At 37.5% G+C, this 17,731-nt stretch overlaps 1 long non-coding RNA gene across 1 annotated transcript in view; it reads right to left on the bottom strand.

Annotated features, from left to right (window-relative positions):
- The window catches only part of LOC110401704, an 89,667-nt gene that overhangs the window by 10,048 nt on the left and 61,888 nt on the right, over positions 1 to 17,731 (bottom strand). The window lies entirely within an intron of this gene.

The raw sequence follows: 17,731 nt of genomic DNA, 5'->3' as shown, positions 1-17,731 counted from the left end.
TCTGTAAGATATTACTTTGCATCAAATTTTGTTTGGAGGTAACTTTTTTTTTTTTTAATCCAAAATACACAGGTTTCTAATATCTGTGTAAATTGACACTAAGAGTATAAATAATTCTAACTTAATCTTTAGAAAATCTTCGTATGTTTTGATATGTAACAAGTTTACTAGACAGATCCATGAGTGCATCAGTCTTGTCAAGTGAAATACTGAAACATTATGAAAGTTTTGTTAAAGCTGTGGTCTTATCTATCACTCTGTTACAAATGTTTCAGATTCAGCTGTCAATTAAGCAGCAAAGGTTAAATACTGATATGTTTATATTCTTATGTTTAAGCTAAAACTAGATAGAACATCTTAGCCATTGCATCACATAAAACTACAAACTTGGAAATTTGAATCCTTGGAACCAGATCACATGAATTTTCACTATTTGAGTCTTGTTAGTATTTAAAGATATCAATTTGATCAGATCCTCATCATGCAAAACTGCGTACCAATGCATGGAAATACACAATCCTTTCCTAAATTTTTAGGATGGGCAATGGTGGTTACAAAAGAAAGTGTAAATGTTTGTCAAGGATTACCTAACAAGTTAATGGTAGAGCTGCTAACAAACGACATCATATTTACAGCCAAGTCTGTCACTTAGAACAGAATATATTCAATTGACTTGCACAGATGAACTGAATAATTACAATTATGCTCATCATTTTAAAAATAATGCAACATCAATGCAGAAGTTTTTCTCTTGAGATTGTTTTAGTGCTAATAGGACATTTTTAGAAGAATTCAGAAATGAAGCAAACATCCACCTAACAGAGGCATGTTGTAGCAAGAAATAACTTGTAGCAATAATAATTTGATTGTAAATACAGCTCCCTAAATGTGTTTGTTTCGAGAGAATAATCCAGACTGCAGCAATGCATTGCTATTCACAGACATACCTGCTGGCACTGAAAAGAGAAACTCTCTTTATCAGCAAAGTCTTCAAAGAGATTTGGATATATAAGGCAAAATTATTTCAGTGCTTTAGAAAGTTATTCATTGTATGGAAAATAAATCACCAACATCAAATCCTTACAAGAGAGTTCAAAGTCTCAAACATCCAAATTCTTAAGCATACACTGACTTAACATTCTGATGCTTGACTAGCATATGTGACTAGTGGAAATTATTCCTGTGATTCATGTACTCTGTAGGTAATATTTCAGTGAATTTACTCGAGACAGACCACTGTAAATACCATGTTACTCTCAGATTTGTTAATATGTATTCCTGCTAAAATTTTGAGCAGTGAACAACAAAAGTTCCATATCATTTATTTCTGTTCCAGCCTAGCCTCATTCAGGTAAGAAATATTCTATGGCTTTGCAAGGGTGGCTTTAATTTTTTGGTTTATATTGTGTCATTAGATCAAATAAGGTCACATTTTACGAACTAGTTAAGAATGTATGTATACAGTTTAAGACAGAAACAGCTGAAGAAAGAGAAGAAGCGGTATTAAAACCCCTCAAATATAGTACAATCAAGATTGGTTACATATAACCTACAACCCAACATCTTTCCTATTTTTCTTTTAAAATCATATTTTACTGCTACGTGGATGACATTTCAAAACAAATGGTCTCCTTCTTGACAATATGAAAGAATTCTATGAGCCATTTCTGTTATCTGTTCCACAGACTTCTGTCACATTTGCAACTTAAAATTTGCACATATGTAGTAGATAGATGAATCTGTGATTGGAGTTAACACTGCTTTGTTCATGCACAAATTATCACAGTCCCTCATGAATAGAATAGCTCTTCACCAAACATGTACGAGCCATTCCAGATGCTGGATGAAGGATGAGGCTTACTGTGTTTCTGAAACAGACATTTTAATAAAGATCATTAAATCTGCAACACTGCCACTTTACCAGGCTGTAACAGATCTTGGAAAGAAAAGGTTCTGAGATGCATTAGCATAGACCTTACCTCTTTGGGGAATCCAATTTGCTTCAGTGAGCAACCATAAGTTTGCAGACATCTGCATAAGGACACATAGAAAAAAAGCCCTAAATTCTGACTTTACAAGAACAGAAAAGTGCTGTATTCTGTGACTGCACTGAAAAGGTCATGAAAATCTTTGTGTTGACAGCAGAAAGCATTCTCTGCCTCTTCATGCTGTCACCATTTACATTGAAGTGAAGGTGAAATAGCCCTATGTGAATAGGGTTTATGCATTTTAATCCACATTGTCTCTGTTATCAGGATAATATTTATAACATACAATGGAATGGCACGGTACCATAGAAAATATGGAAACATTTCAGAAAATAATTCCAGTAAAAGCAACTGATTTCTGATGTGTTAAAAGGATCTTTTTGTCCCCCTGTTATTTGCAAAATTAATACGCTTACTGTGTTAATTTCAGAGATTTGCAAGACTTCAGCAGCTTTTATGGACAATGATTTAAATGAGTCCTGGAATTGTCAATGCGGGGTCAATAAATTATATGTGATGGGCCAAGTGACTAGGAATGAGGGACCTAAACACAATGTCTGCTTGGAAATCTAATGGAATTACATTTCAAACTGAACTGCTGCTAACCCATGAGCTATATATGGTACTTTAAAATATGTTCTTCATTTACTATTTTTCCCCTCCTTGCCACCTTCTCATCCACCTCAATCCCTTCCAGGGGTTCTCCTCACATCTCCCTGCCCTCAGGGCTTAAGGGAGATAACTCAGGGTTCTGCTTATAATCCACTTAACTTTTCTTTCTCCACCTGCCATATTTGGAAAGATGTCTGATTCCCACTAGACAGAAATGATTGAATCATTGAATGATCTGTGCTGGAAGTGACCTACCTTAAAGATCACACAGTTCCAACACTCCTATCATGGACAGGGACACCTTCCACTAGACCAGGATACTCAAAGCCCCACCCAACCTGGCCTTGAACACTTTCAGGGATAGGGTATCCATAACATTTCTGGGCAACCTGCTCAATGCCTCACCACTCCTGTAATAAATAATTTCTCCTTAATGTTTAATTTAAATCTATTCTCTTTACAGCTTGTTTTAGTGTAGTCTGATTTTCCGATTCACATCAGAAAAAAAAGGGTTAAATAACTTGTTTTCCTAAAGAAAGGAAATGAAAAGCAAACAAACAAACAAAAAATAAATAAACTGCCTTATGAATTAACAGTCAGTTAAGCTGTGAGCACGTCATCAGGATGCTCCAAATTTTCATGCTGATCACAAAGACTACTTACAGTCTTTAACCTTACTGTGAGTAGCCTTTACGTTCCTGCATGCACAAAGCAAAAATAGAAATTCTGCTTGTCAAAGTTAGGAGTTGCCTGTTTGTAAAGAGTGAGAAGAGTCTCACATGCAAAGAAGAGGAAACAAATATCATTAATGCTTTAGATTCATTTCTAATGCTAAGTGACTGCACCTTGCTTTTGTTTAAACCTTTAACAAAATTATTTTAGAATGAAAACAGTGGCATGCCGAGGAACATGCAAGTATAAACTGTGAATAACATCATATTTTTGGCTTTCTGAGTCCTGCAGATCTGCCACTAAACTTTCCAATAGAATAGCAAACACTAGCAGCAATAGGACAATATAGGATGACCTTCTCTACTATTGGATTTTAAAAAGCCCTGAAACAGAATCACCCCAGACTTTACTTAGTGAGAATTGATTTACATCATGGTAGTTTGGTTTCCAGATCAGCAGACAGGACTATATCATATGCCGATTCAGATCAATGAAAGCCCATGCTCATCCACTAAGCACTCAATACCCTGGAAAATTTGCACGTCCTATAGACTCTGTTGATTAGTATGGCTAATTAAAATGATGAGAATGTGCTATTGATCTAATTATGAAACATACGCATAATTTGGGATGCATATGGGATAAAATGTGGTGGCTGTACTATTACGCCTTTCAAAGACATTCCCATTGCCTTACAAGACAGAGAAGGATTTATAGGAGTGCCACTTTCATTGATGACAGCTGACACACCGACACAAAAATAAATGGAGTCACTGTCTAAGGGCTCCATTTCCACTGTTAAGCCAGAGGGTGCTGTGCCTGGAAGACCAGCCAAACAAGAGGGAGTTGGCAGGGTGACTAAAGAAAGAACACGCTGTGCACCCACCTCCACATCTGTAGCAGAAGCAGGAACTGATGTGGAGAGGAAAGACTCTGGAGATATGACAATGAACAGTTACTCAAAACGCTGCAGCTCCAGTGAGGACAGCTTTGAGTTACAGGGTAGCACAAGGTCAGAAGCTAAAAGCTTTGTTAAAAGCAAAAATAAGGATGAAGGCTATCGACCCCATCGATCAAAGCACTGTCAGAAAGGGGGTGAAAAAACCCATGGATTGGAACACACTTCTCTATATCCTGCAGAAGTTGGAAACGCCAGTCAAAAGCTTCAGAGGCAGAAGACAACACAGAAGAAAAGCAGCTCCTCTGCATCTGACTTGAGCTTGGTGAGTCAAGGATCATCAAGTTCATTGTCTGTCGTGGAAGAAAAAATTGAAGCCAAACTCAAATTCTCTCAATTTATTAATGAAGTTACTTTCAGAGTGCTCGATCCCATGAGCTTGAGGTCATATCGAGCTGCTAAACTGAAAAATACCTTTCCATCTGGTGTGAGAAGCCTAGATGATTTACGTATTAAGAGAAAGTCTCCTGAAAGCTGGAAAGAGAATGATGTAGTTGGGAAAACCCATCAAGAAGCAGACTTAGAGAGCTTGAGAAGTGATGAAGTTTTGGCTGGAGCACGGACTCGCAAATTAGAGAAGTCTTTGTCACTGGATACAGGTCCCTCTCTCAAGTCATTTGATAATGGTGCCTCATGCAGAACAAGATCTGGCTTTCCTGTAGAAATTATGATTTCTCAAAGCAAAGAAATACCAGCCACAAAATCTGCATCTCTGCCTAGAAGTACAAGCATGGTGAGCTCTTTCTCAAATCACTTCTTTGGGTCATTTGTAACAAATGTGCATTAATGTAACTGTTCGAGAAGGTTGCTTTCTGCTTCGGTGGGCTTTTACTTTGTACACAAACCCTTTTCAAGGGAGGAATAAATATAGAGGGTTTTTTAGTAACTGAAGAAATCAACATGTCATATAAAGGGAAGGAAAGACAGGATACACCTCTCCAGACCTTTCCAGTTTCATTCATCTGTATGAGATCAAATAAGGTATTTCTGCACTGCAATGAAACATACACATAAACAGATCAGCTCGAGATAAGCAGTCTGGGCATTCTCAGAGTAAGATAGTTTCACATACAGAGGGTTCTATGACAGCCAGCCTCGCTAGGTCAGAACTTGCTCAGGTATCTCTACAGTAAACAGGCATATTCTTTTAGTATGTTTAAGTACTATCCTGAAACTGCTGCTAAGGTTTGTGCATCTGGAGTTAATATATGTCATCTGATAATTTCTTTCCTGATTTTTCTGAAAAACAAAAAAAATACATATATTTATCTTAAACTGAAAAAGAAAGGAAAGAAAGACTGAAGCTTTCTTCTATGGTTTGGACAAAATTATGTATTTATTTTTCTTTGTGAGATCATTTGCTTGGCTGAGGATGGGATATTTACACCCATCCAAGAAGGTGAAGGGAGACTGTTTTCCTTTGAGCTCAGAAAAACTGAGCTGCCAGACCTGGAACCGATACGTTATGTTCTTACACCTCTTGAGCAACAGTTGTAATCCTACTTGAACAGTAAAGACCCTGGAACTGTTGTTCAAAACGATGTATACACAAAGATAAAGGAAGGAATAGTGGGGGGAGTGCGGGGAATAGTTAAACAAAACATCTAAAGATTAATGTCTCCCACTTGCAAAAATGTTGTCTTCGGTGCAATTTGTTTAGTGCAAGTCCTTACCTGAAGCATGACCAGTAAGAAGAAAAAGGATGAGTGTTCAGACAATCCTTGGTGCCATTATTGTAAAGGTATTTAAAAAACACTGATTACATAATGTACATTTGAACACATATAGAACATTGCAAAAAAAATTTTTCATGTGTTAGTTGCCAATTTATTATTCATATGTAGAAAACAATCTCTGAGTGAAAGAAATAATTAGGTTACATTGAATTAGGTATAAAAACAGGATAGCAGAAGTATGAAAGCACAAATCTTGAAGAACATGAAAGAACATGTTTGAAAGTTTGAGGTTGAGAAATTTGCATTTCATCTGAAAAAAAAAAGTGATTCAGAAGAAAATTTTGTGACACTGCCACATGTCTGATGTGTTTTCTGCAGGCATTTGAGGCTTTCACAACAGTGCATGTACTGCTTTTTATAGGTCTATATTGGATCCAGACCTACTACAGTGATTTTCAACCTTCAGACTTCCGAGAACTGTTCAAAATCTTCAGGAACATTTCAGCAGAAAGTATTTATGTATTAGCAAAGAGCTGCAACTAAATGAAATCTCACAAAAAAAAAAAAAAAAGAAAAAAAAGATAGGTAGAACTTTGCAGAGGAATTCCAGACAGCTAGTGGCATCAAGAAGATAATCTACTATACATAAATGGGGTTCTGATAGGTAGAATGTAATTACCAAGCACAAAGATCATGCACTGCTATGGTTGCAATATTTTTGCAACATAGCCAACATGATGGAATTATTTCTTATATCTAAATGTTGATCTAAAGTTGGAATGTTTGGATGAATTAGCATAAAAGTAAAATAATTTCACTAGATGGAAGCAAACTCTGAATGCACACACACCAGACCAGAGGAGGGTACACAACTCAAGACAATGTCATTCTTCCAGGCTGAAAAAAATCACTTGTTCAATAGGCTGAAAAAAATCAGGGAAATGTTGAAAAGGATTGTTGACAGTGAAAAGTGCTTCTCAGTACTGGGAGGAAATGCTTACTGCAGTCCGTCAAAGAACAGATTAGCACAGAAAGAAATATGAATGCATCCAAAAAGCATGCATTTCCTCACATCCAGGCTACACCTGGCTTGTGTCTTTTAATCTACATTTTTTATCAAATGAGCACATATAAGTCATATATGGCAATAGAAAATACTACATGACCACCTTTCCTGGCCTCCCTCTTGACATGCTGTCTCACACAACATTGCTTAGAAGCATGCTCTCTTCTGCCTTGCAAATTGGAGATGACCATCAGGCTGCCAATAGTTTCAAAGTGTTTTGTCAAAACAGACATAAGAATACACAGCTTAATTTGCCAAAAATCTGAGAGAAGATATTGGTCATTACTTTTCACCATTTGGAGACATCAGTTAAATACAGTAGTTTTCAAATTTCTTTCCTTTAAACTCATTATCATAGGAAGCAAACATAGCCACTGAGTTGCTAGCTAAATAAATCACAACAACTTCACACTGCTATTTTTTCTTTATCTAAAGATTCCTGAAAACAGCCTGTATGTTACTAACACTGTAGAAGAATCACAGGTCAAAATAATTGAATGTGAGCACTGAAAGCTAAGTACTCCAAAATTTAGTCGACTGGGACAGCATTTGCTCAGTACATCCAAGGATTGCAATTGCATCATTATAATCCCTCTCTTTCTGATACCAGCGCTGACTGTTTTTCTAATTCTGTACGCAACTACTGTGAAATTGTCACTTAGGCTGCAGTAGTAATAAGTAACTTTGCAAATGTATGCAGATACATATTATCAGATCTTCCAGGATTGGTGAAATATCTTTACAATATCTCATGAGAGATAGGTGGTCAAATATTCTAAGCTACAAGATCTAATGACCAAAGCAAACAGCAGTACTCTCTCACCCTGAGCTCATCTGAAATCAAAGACAAAATTATTTTTCCACTGATTCAGTTATTTTAAATATCTCCTCAATCTCTGAGTGGTTATTTTAATTTTAAAGTACCTAATAGTATTAGCTGCACCAGCAGCAGCCAAGCTAGGACAAGACTGAATTCAGCAAAGAATAGCAGTCCAAGTATTTATCCAGCTTCATCAGTTAGAGTGCTGAATCTTCTTCTTCATTTTATTTTTTACATTTATGGCACACTCTCAAGATATTAAAAGCCAAGGTCATGTGTGGTTTCACCTATAGCTAACTTAACACCTCATGTCCCAGTAATGTAGCATAGACTCCTTCTCCCACTTCTAAGAGGAATGAAGCAGCTTTGTACTGTAGGAGAGATCAGCATAATGTTTTTAGAGCAGCAGATGTGACATCGTTTTACAAGCAACAGTATGAGCAGATGGTGTTTAGAGAGTTCTCCTTGCCTGCTCTAAAACACCTCCTTTGGGTCACTAATGGATCCTTCGTCTAGTTGAACATAGTGCATAAAGCTATAATGTTCCCAAGATGACACATATAGTCATTTACATCTTCTCAGCTCATCAAATACAAATTGGATCAAAATCTTCTTTACAAAGTGTAGACATCTTCAAGTCAGGACTCAAGAAACTAAACTACGTATTCAAGACAGGATAGAATAAAGAGTCAACTGCTTGAGAATAAAAAGAATATGCTTTCAATTAAATTAAATATCTCACTAAAAACAACTATAATTTTTGAAGTTAGGGTTCGTACTTGGTTTCTCTACCACCATCATCATCCATTTTTAGAGAAGGGAAGCAGCAAGTGACACAGAGGGAACTGTCTGGATAAATGAACAGGGGTGAATTTGTTCAAGGTACTGCACTTGAGTTGGGGAAGCCCCAGATGTCTGCACAGACTGTAGAAAGAACTTATTAAGAGCAGCCCTGGGGAGAAGGACTTGGAAGTCCTGGTGAACAAAAGCTGGATGTGATCCAGCAGTGTGTGCTTGCAGCCTGTAAGGCCAACAGTATCCAGGGCTGCAAAAACAGAGGGGTGACCAGCAGGGAGAGGGAGGTGACTGACCCTTTCTGCTCTTTCCTCATGAGGCGCCACAAGGAGTACTGCATCCAGGTCCGGGGTCCCCAGTACAAGAAAGAGATGGAGCTGTTGGAGCTGGTCCAGAAGAGGACATTAAGACAATCAGTGGGCTGGAGCACCTCTCCTGTGAAGAAAGGCTGAGGGAACTGGAATTGTTTAGCTTAGAGAAGAAAAGGCTTCAGGGAAACCTTATGAACTGGGCAAGATTATAAACATGAGGGAAACCAACTTTTTATGTGGTCTAATAATAATAGGACAAAGGGAATCATTTTAAACTTAAAGTGGGTGGGTTTAGATTAGATGTAAGGAAGAAATTATTCATCAAGAGAGTGGTGAGGCATTGGAACAGGTTGTCCAGGGAAGTTATGGAATCCCCATACCTGAAGGCACTCAAGGGCAGGTTGGATGGAGCAACTTGATCAAGTAGGTGGCAACGCTGCCCATGGTAGGGAGTCAGAATTGGATAATATTTAAGGTCCCTTCCAACCCAAGACATTCTATGATTCTATGAATTTCTATGCAGCAATCAGGGCTCCATCCAGAACAGAAAATCATTTCTCAACCAAATGTACTAATTGCCTGCACTGGAGTGGCTACTCACTCAGAGAAAAATGCTGAGCACACGCATTTCACATTGATTTTGATATCTCTTGGCACCAGCCACAGGAAAGCAGCACTGGCAATCAAGACGTTTAGTGTTCATTTTCCAGAAATTTGTGTTAATATGACTTTTACCTTTCCCTTGAGTTTGAAAATCACTTCTCAATTGCACACTCTATCTTTGGGTGCCTCTAGAAAGAAATAGTACTTCCAGAGTAATGGAAGTTACAACAGGCTCATAACAATTACCATTAGCAGAGATTCCTGAAAACTGCAAAGCCTGACAAGGGAAGGCAAAAGAGTAAGTAGGAAAAAAAAAAATCTTTTTTCTCTGACCCAGCTTTTGTCTAACAACATTTATGTGCAATTTGTGACAACAAGTTTTGAAGGTATTTCAAATCACTTTTTCCTTTCTTCCTTAAAAGTTCACCTGGTGTTTATCATATTTATGAACAGATTTTTCACCCTGCCATAACATAGCTTTAGTATATCACAGGAGCAAATGACCTCAGCATGCAGTGGATCTCTCCCATAAGCACATGAAATAATTATCACATCCGTTTTGTCTGGTGAACATAGTGAAAATCTGTGAATACTACCAAGAGAATGTTTAAGTGCAAGGCACTGCTGAAAGGTTGCTCTGACATATTTTTCACTTGCAATTGATATTTTTGCCCCATTTGTTCTGTGGTTTTCAGTTCCATTAAAATTCTATCCACTGATGTACTGCAGTTAATGGAAACACTGATGTAACTTTGCTCTTCTCCCTATCATATTATAACATCACCTGAGTAAAACAAAAATTCTCTTCTGAATATGAAACTTGCATAGCATGCATTCTGGGGACAGAATAGAGGGAATCAGTATGTTTGTCTACCAAAGATGCAATCGAAATATACTGTTTATATTCTGTTTTCTCTGCAGGACTTGGTTCTCAGTGTGTTTTTTTGACATAAAATGAGAACAACAAATTTCAAGAACAGATACTTTTTTGAGTTAAAGGATGGATTGTTTTATATTAAATGTGGGCCTCAGTGAAATGAAACCTAACTGCCCCAGCACCGTGCACTCATGTCTCTGAATACTGCAAAATGCATGCATTGACCTCAGGTCTGGTAAAGAATCGGTCTCCATTTGGGAAGATGCTTTATATTTGTAGAATATATATCTTTTCATGGAGCTCTACAAAAATTGAATTTTCAAAGACCAGCTTAGACATTTGTTTCAATGGCTTCCTCTTTGCAAAGAAGCTTTAATGTGACCTTATCAAATGAAATGAAATTCAGTGGCAGGAGTTTTAGATGACAGGAAAACATGTCTTGAAGATAAGAAAGAAGCAGTAAATGCCATAAATCTTGGCTTTAAATGTCTCCAAACACCCATTTTAGTAAAAGTACTAAAAGACAGACTCAAAAATTATTAGAAAAACCTATTGAAGAAGTAATTCATAATATTCAGTTATGAGTGGAGTCTCAGCGGGACTAGTAGTATTTGATATTAGCAAGAAAAAGAATTTGAGATATCAATGTCTTTGACATACAGAGAGTAAATAACATATGCAATTCTGCTCATTTGTCTGATTTGAAAATACATTACTTGTACTCTTGTGTAATGATCTTGAGAAAATGCTTGTGAAATTTCCAGAATGCTGACTCCTGACAATAAGAAGGCACTTAATGTGTTTAAAAGAAGCTTTCCCATTTCTGAAAATCAGCCTTGTTAGAAAAGCCTTCAAGTCTTTTTTTTCTGTGTTGTAGCAAACTTATATAGTACATAGCGTGAACAGAAGTTTTTTTGCCATCTTCATCTCACTGTGACACCCTCCATCATATTGCCATTGTATCTAATTTTTTTTTTCCTTTTCCAATACTAAAAAGATATTCCACAATTTGTTGAGAGGTTAATGTTAGAAACGTTCAAGTGGGCTGGAATACCTATTGCTGAACAGCTAGGTTGTAGACTGCAGGCTGTGTAGCCTTCTGTTAAGACACCGTTGGCCAACAGCTGCTAATTTCTGACAGTAAATTCAGTACTTGCAAGGATAAACTAAAATTATTCTAATACACATCTGCATGAGTTGAGCTTATAAACACTAACATTTGATGTTATCTAGGCAAGAATGATCAGTGATATGGCAGTCTGCCTCCTGCTCAGATAATGAGAGCATTTAAAACAAAAGAAAATGAGGAATAAATACTAGGCTTGTTCATACAGTAACAATTTTTATGCTAGAAATAGAGACATTTGCCCTAAAGAAAATCTATTCCCTAGATAACTGTAGTAACAAAACCTTGCTACATGAATATGGTTAAAAGGAGCAGCTGTTGAGTATTCAAAAACTGGTTCACAACCATTTATTTCTCCAGCAGCCAGCCAGACCTTCATACCAGTTTCTTTGCTGAGGTCTGTGCTGTGAATTCACAGAAAGTACTAGACACGTCCTATTCCTGGAGACTCAGAGCTGAATCATAGTCTTGCAGTGAGAAAACTGGGACTGCCTGTAAGCCATCAGCAGGAACCAACATAGCAATGGACAGCGGAGCTTGGGCTGGGGAGGAAGGAGTAAATACTGTCTGGGACTGGAGAGCATTCATGGGCTGTAATGGTCCCAGATGCCAGACGCACAGCACAGGAAACCTTCCTAGCTGCTAGACCAACAGCCATTACCACAGTGAGGCTGCAGTAGGGCTGGTCTCCATCTCCCCACGGCTGGGCCCTGCCTGGCAATGGGTCCTGCTAAGCAAGGCCCACCCACATGCCCACTATCCAGTCCCTGTCCCCAGGGAGGTAGGTGCACAGTGCTGGGGCTGCCCCAGTTCTCCCTGGATTCCCTGCTCCTTGATGGGGTGTTGGGATATGCACTGGCTGCCAGAGCCACTTAGAGAGACACCACAGCCTCCTGGAAGATCCAGAAACTGCAGTAACCTGACAGCAACAGGGCACGGAAACACAGGATGGATGGAGACACTCAGTGCTGCCACTCATGCAGAGCTGATCTCTGAACAGCAACAGAAGGTAAAATACTGCCCAGTACAAAAGAGGTTATCACAAGGAGGAATTGTAGATGTCCACATTAATTGCAAGGGAGTTGAAATAGATGACCTCTAAAGATCCCTTCCAACTCAAATGATTCTATGACTCTATGAAACAGAATTGTGATACTGCAAAGAGAGCAAAACCAGGGTTACTCAGTCATTACTGGGAATTTAAATAGAATAACAAATTGGTAATAAAACTGCTAAACTGTCTTCATGGGTGCTTATAACTAACATTAAAACACAGAAAATGCTCTTAATACACCTTATATATGTCTTTCTTCTCCACTTTTCAATATTTTGAGGTTTCCTCTTGCTTCTTATTTGACTGTTCCAGTAAACATAAAATGGATGCTAAGCCAGTTAACAAAGTTACATGATGTAAGGGTTCAGTCCATTACAATCAATGCAGTTAATTAAAAATACAATCAAAAGAGAAATGGTGATGAGAATTGGAACACAATAAATAATTAAAACAAAATTAGTTTGGCTCTTTTTCTGAGCCAAACTCAGTCCCCAGTTAAAACAAAATGACTTTTTACCTCATTCATAGCAATAACAGCAAACCTGATAGAACTATCGGTTCTCCTTCCAATGCTACCTACCATGTAAGTGCAAAAGTTCCACATCCCACCTTCCTCTTACTCTACTATCTTCCCCAGCACCAATCTGCCACTCAATTCCCAACACCAGGACTCTGGGAGACGATCTGAGAAGTTTCCAACACAGAGCAGGAAAGAAGTCTACGGTGGTAGAAAATAACATGAAGTCTTTTAATTATTCCAACAAAATATGAAACATTCCCTTACAGCTGCAGGGTAGCTGTTGGCAAATTATTATTTATCTGTTTGTTTATTTGGGGATTAGACAAGGGCAGAAAGGACCAAGGCTGATCCCCTCTCAAGCAACTGGCAGCTTATTTGTACCTTGCTTATAGCCATCCTGGAGTGTAGGCACTAGCATTGCAGAAAGAACCCTGGGAAGGAGAGAGGCTTTGTTCCTCAAGCACCAGGTCTTCAGAACAGATGCTGGGCACTAACATAGCTAATGTTTCATTTCTGAGCTCAAGTCTGCAGGAATCATTTTTTCAGGTTATTGTGTCTCTGTCTGATATTACCACAGCAGTGTTACATCTCTATAAATTGTGTATTGACAGCTGCGGTTGGTTTCCTGCTTTTCTTGTATTCATTCACATCTTAAATGTTCCTTCCTTCCTTGAAGGAAATAAATCTCTCCCCTGTGTTGGGAAATGTTAGTGACAAAGAACAGGATGCTGAGAAGAAAGTTTCAGCTTTCATTTCCTCAATGCATGAAATTTCCAGTTCTTTCAGAAGGAAGAAACAAATGAGCCCTTCTTGCAGAGTCACTATTTAATAATGTAATAATTAGCTAAACATCATGACAACTAGGCATTATGCTTTCTCCACTCTTATTGGACTTCTATCATCAGAAGAAAAACAACAGGTAGCTCTTCTAGTAATTAGGTTATTTTAGTACCACAGATCAATAGTTTGATTCTTGCAGTTCTCAAAGATATGAAGCCTAATAACTATAATAAATACTAGCATGTGTCCTCGAAGCTGTAATGGAATTTTATGAAGGTGTATGTGTGCTGCTTTAATATGTCAGGAAGGAACTATCTGACAAATATCTTTGAAATTCTTATTTTCTGTTGAACAACATTTAAGACCACAGTTGTTCCAGTGCTGATTGTTGCTTTGTACAGTAACAGCTTTTTTTTGAGATATGCACTGTTGCAAAATATAGGTAAAACTGGTCGTGGATGTATAGGTTTTGTCACCATAAGTGAGATTAGTAAAAGCTATTCTGAGATGGTAAAACATCAATCAAGCCATTTTCTCATCAATAATGAACTATCATATATTTCCTTCAGTCATTCTTGATTCTTAGAACATCCAGGTCTTCCTCAGACTTCTGTATTGGCACATTATGATTTTTCCCAGGCACATAATGATTTTTCACAGGCACATGAATGGCAGGCTAGTCAGATATTTCTGGTTTTTCTCTGTCTGCTGTTTTGAACTTCTCTGCCACCTACCAATCATCCTCAAACACCTCCTCAGTTGTACTGGATCTTAGTCCTTTTCCATCCATTTAACAATTCTTCCACAAAACAAATGACTCACCATGTTTTACATGATACTGGAATATGGTGGCCCTGCTCAACAGAACATCATTTTCCTTTTTCTAATGTACTCAGATGCATCACCTCTGTCTTTAACTGTTTGCCTTCCATTGTTAGTAAATGTTATGTACTGATAACAATGTTTCTGAACACCCAAAGCTCATAATCTGACATCAAACTTAAAATAACCATGTTCTCTTTGTCTCCTACATACTGATATGTTTGACTTATACTACAGTGTCTCTCACTTGGCCTCTGTTACCATCCTGTTTTTCAAGAACATAAATAACTTGACACTTTCAGATTCTCCCAAAGAATTTTCAAAATACTCTATCATTTATATAATTATCTTTACATTAGAACTAATTCAACACAGCTCTTTCCTGATAATGTTTATCCTTATTCTTGTTTCCTTCAACATTTTGAATTCTCGGCTTTATCTACAATGTCAGTGCACTGTCAACCCCTGAAAACCTTGTTCTAAGTGCAATGACATTCATGACATGGGAAATGTAGATGTCTTATCTGAGGTTTGTCCTAAATCTTCCAGCAGCTGGTGATGTTTGCTCCAGCCACAACCCAACTCACAGCTTCTCTGAACTGAAGGTTGATTCAGTTCAGACAGACCTCAGTCACTATATTTGCACTTTCCTTTTATAGCTCAAAGTTAAAAATACCTTGTGTTTTTATGTCAAGTACAGTTCTCAACCCTCTGTAATACAGTTTTACAGTTAAATTACTGTGTCTGGATTAACTAGGAACTATTAACTTCAGAACAAGTGCAGCAGGCTTACTACTGTCAGAAATAAATCTACTTACTGATTACGTTGTTTCCATAAAATGCACTGTAAAAATATTTTCCACTTGTCTTCTGAATTTAAAAAAAAATAAATAATGGACCTAGTTGACCTGTTCACAACTCTGATTTCTGCTCTATTCTGTACTTTTTGTTTACAGCTGCTACAGTGGAGTACAGTACTTCAAATAAATTCACTTTTGTCATTTCCATTATCCCCACATAATGATTATATTAAAACTTAAGCAAATGCCATGTTTGTTCATTATATTAACAGCTTGCCTCTCAGAATGTAAAATGAATAAGCAAACAAAACCAAAAAAACTAAAAACCACCACACACACAAAAAGAGAAATAATGGGGGAAAAAGAATATTTGCAGCTTTTCATACATTTTTGGCACAAAAGCCTGAAATTACCTATCACTAGGTTTTCAGTGATTAACTTATTTTTTGAAAAATATGCTTTGAGGATTATGACAGATACTGTAAGTAGGAAAGACTAATGATTCTTGTGGTTATTATCAATGTATAACACATAATGTCCACTGTGGAACTTCTCATTACTCAGATGTGGAGTCAAAGGTAAAGAGCTGGTCAGTCTGGCAATCTGGTAAGCCTGCAGCAACCCTCACACGTTCAACTCTCCCATGGAAGAAGATGCAGATTACCCCAAACACCTGCTGCCAGACACCTCCCACCCTTATCAGTCAGCACCACTGGGCATTGCACTGATAAATAGGAAGCATTATTTTCAGAACAACCTACACAGATTCTTTAATTCCTGATGATGAGAATGTTAACAGTTTCCTTTGGTTAAAAATAGCTTGTTCCTACTGGTTATTAATAATTTAGCCAGCACTGATTTGAAACATCTTGATGAATGTTCGTAACTTCAAAGCCTTATATTTGATCATTTATTTAACTAAACTTCTTAGTATAGAGGTAAGAATGTCTTCAAAGCAACAGCTTGTGTTAAACTCCATCTAAATAAGTTAATAATTAGATGTGACTTGTAATATTTTGGAAAATCTGGTTTAGAAATACTCCAAAAATCCTTGTTGATTTTTTTATTTTAATGTCACAATTTCATTCCATTTGCTTCTACTGGAAAAAAAAAGTCTGTTTTAAGAGGCCTTACTTTACCCTGTTTCTACTTTTATGGTTCTTTCTATTTTAAGATGGAATTACTCTCACAAGAATTCTGAATAGGAATTTCGGTAGTTATTCCTTAATAGCGTTTTGCCTTCAAGCTGTTTAACTGATAACACATTTCCATTTTTTATTTTTACATTTTCTCTCAAACCCAGCTTTTTCTTCTATATTAGCCACATACTTAAGTGGAAAAAAATGTCTGTCCTTTGCCTGATATTAATTTCAGTCAAATTTCCATATTCCTGTGCCTACATACAGGTCTCCAGGAATGCTGATATCAGGTTGGATATTAGGAAAAATTTCATCTCCAAAAGAGTGGTCAAGTGCTTGAATGAGGTGCCCATGGAGATGGTTGAGGCAACAATCCTGGTGTTCAAGAAATGTTTAGATGTTGTACTAAGAGACGTCATTTAGTTGGGAAATACTGGTGGTAAGTGATTGGTTGGACTGGATGATCTTGGAGGTCTTTCCCAACGTTGATGATTCTATGTCATGCAAGATTTAGGTTTGCATTCTGTCTTCTACCACTGTCTTGCCATTTTTTATATGAGAGGAAAGACTACCTGTCTCTTTCAGTAAAAAGTGTAGGGTGCTACATGTGGGTCTCCAGTCTGAACAGAGAGGGACCAGAACTAAAGGACACACCCAAGCTGCAGGGGTTGCATAGTTCTCAGGAGCCCGAGTCTCATTTTATGCTGCTAAGAAAAGGTTGTAACAATACAGTTCTCAGTCTGGGTCTTGCATAGCTATAGCAGATTGGGGGGGAGGAACTAAAAGCATTGTTTTCAGAAGTTTGACAAATATAAGTACTGTACTTTTTATGGCTGTATTCACAATATGAGCTTCGTACTCTAGCCAACATTCCCCAAAGGATGAGTTTAAGAGAGCAGCTGTAACAGCGTTTGGAAGGTACATGATTTAACATGACATTATGCTTTCCTTTTAAAGAAATATGGAGCTATACAGTGCAATAGCTGTAAAACAATTATTCTTTGAATATAGACCTGACTAAAAGCTCCTCAGAAGGGTAGTTTCAAAGAGAATCACCTTAAAATGTTCTCAAAAATTAAGCCTAACAGTATTAAGCCTTTTCATTGGTGACT

Source organism: Numida meleagris, chromosome 6 (genome assembly GCF_002078875.1).
Source record: "Numida meleagris isolate 19003 breed g44 Domestic line chromosome 6, NumMel1.0, whole genome shotgun sequence".
Lineage (NCBI taxonomy): Eukaryota > Metazoa > Chordata > Aves > Galliformes > Numididae > Numida > Numida meleagris.
The sequence above is the reverse complement of the archived record's forward strand: the minus strand, read 5'-3'. Positions and strand labels throughout refer to the sequence as shown.